This window comes from Penaeus monodon, chromosome 33 (genome assembly GCF_015228065.2).
Source record: "Penaeus monodon isolate SGIC_2016 chromosome 33, NSTDA_Pmon_1, whole genome shotgun sequence".
Lineage (NCBI taxonomy): Eukaryota > Metazoa > Arthropoda > Malacostraca > Decapoda > Penaeidae > Penaeus > Penaeus monodon.
The window spans coordinates 14,842,007-14,844,287 of record NC_051418.1 but is presented as its reverse complement, the minus strand read 5'-3'; the positions used below and the strand labels follow the sequence as shown (position 1 = coordinate 14,844,287).

Genomic DNA, 2,281 nt, shown 5'->3' with positions numbered 1-2,281 from the left:
GTTTTCAAACAAAAAAACATCAGTCTATGATAATGATAAAAGAAAATTTTATACAATGCAGTATATTCAATTCAAAATGCTCTGAGAATTCATTGTAGTTTTTTGTTCTCATTATGTGATTATTCTACAGAATAATGGTATGTAACCCAAATAACAAACTTAAAAACAAAACAAAAGGGATATGAATAACGAACACATCATATACAATCAACAAAGTAAAAGGGCCCCTTAATGCCTTTGCTTTAGGATAGGCAATAAATCTTCAGAACTCTGAATTTAAATATAGAATGGACTTCCATTACACTGATGTACAAGAGATGAAGTGTATATTCCTAATCAAAACCAAATGAGGTATCCTGGAAATATCAAGTTAACTGTTAAAAATAAATATTTGTTAGGTTATAATACCAAGATAATTGGAAGCAATAAAATCAGCTTTTCTTTCATGAAATGAAGATAATATTGGAGAGAGAAACAAGAAAAAAATAAATAATAAAGCAAAGGGATGACTGCACAATTGAATATTTTGGATTAATCTGCACTTGAGTAGCTATTCACTTTACATTTCTGACAAATTTAACAACATGAATACCCGCACAAGTAAAAACCTTTGAGCATTGTGAAGCTAAGAGGTTTTTATGGGGTTTATGATGTTGGACATGGTGCCAATAGTTTATGAATTACACTATAAATTTGTACTTTCACATAATGGGAAAATAAGGCCACAAAATATAACTAAGAGTATATATTTCTTTATCTAGTGTGGTAAATCAAATAATTAAAAAAAGAAAATATAAGCCGTCACATTTTCTGACAAAATGTTTATAACACTGACCTAAACAGATACAGATAACATGATTATAAAATTTGAAAGGAACTTTGAGGTTGAAACCTGGTGTAATTTCTTAAACACCTTATAATAATTTATAAACAATATGACTAGGGAAAATAATAAAGTGCTGTTGAAGGCAGTGGATCTCAATAAGAACGTAATGAACATAGTTTTTAAGCATTGCAAGTACAGAACACATGGAAATGTATATTAAAATAAAAGAGGCTTGACAGATCGAGTAGTCTGAAGTCTGGGATAGCTGCGTTTTTTTTCTTTCCTAAAGAAAGCTTGTTGCACTTCTACTGCACACTAAAGCTCTCTTGCACACTGAATTCCTGTTTTGGGTCATGCATATCTAAGATCTTCCTAAGTAAGGCTTAAAATAAAATGTATGCCTATGTGCAAGATCATCCACAAATATCCCTTTATCCACATTTTAAAACACCTGATTCCTTTAAAAGTGAGAGATGTTTAGGCACTCTGGAAATCTATTACCCACTGAAGTTAGACCTTTGCACTTGCAAGGACATACCATTTCTGAAAGGCTTTTATGGTCATATCTCAGTAAAAACAATAATTATCTAGCATAATTACAGCTTCTAAATGTTAAGGTACACATTTTGACCATAGACAAAAATAATTAAACATTACTTCCAACACTTTTTTTAAGAGGAAAGTCATGATGATTCAGCTGATCTGAGCAGACGGCCAAGATTCATTCTGGCCCTTAAATCTTGCTCCGGCCTGTCTATATCAGCATGAATATCTAAGAAAAATTGAGAAAACACTCACCTCATCTAAAAATTTGGTTACATCATAGACTTTGTCGTGAATCACAATCCAACACGAATCTGTTGTTTTATGCTCCGCAATCTCCGCTAAGGTGTACACCTTTGTAGTTGTGTTGCTAATTTGTTCATCCTTACTTTCTTCCCCCATTGTCTCCGCTAGTCACGGGGAACTGATCTTGCAAGGCGTTGCAGAATACCGGTATTGACGCCCAGTGCTGACCCGATCAAGGTGTTGCATCAACTGCGGCCGAGGTGTTGCGTGTGGCTCAGCGGCGGAGCTCCTCCCGGCCGGTCGCTATGTCGTCGTACGAGAAACGGTGTGTCCAGAGCACTCGTTCTCTGCTGCCTGCTGCACTTCTAGTTAGAATTTTTGTATGTTACTTAGCTGCAATTTCCGAAGAGTTGTGAATAATATGAGGTTACATTCATTCAATGGTAGGCAGCAACAATGCCTAATTATCGTACATCAACAGTTGACAGCCCTGAAATTGTCCGAAAAATAGTAACTGTACCCAAAAATAGAGGGAAAGATATATATAAACGCAGTGAATATTGTGATACTAGTCCACATTTTCAAGTCTTTCCGAATAACATTCATTGACAAGGAAGTTATTACATAAGACTTACTTAAATCTAATTACCCATTCAGAAGGCAAGA

The 2,281-nt window shown here is 34.7% G+C and overlaps 1 protein-coding gene and 1 pseudogene across 1 annotated transcript in view; both read right to left on the bottom strand.

Moving 5' to 3' along the window:
• Positions 1-1,771, bottom strand: part of LOC119594263 — a 4,543-nt pseudogene extending 2,772 nt beyond the window's left edge.
• LOC119594062 (zinc finger matrin-type protein 5-like) overlaps positions 1-2,281 on the bottom strand; it is a 20,113-nt gene that overhangs the window by 10,938 nt on the left and 6,894 nt on the right. The window lies entirely within an intron of this gene.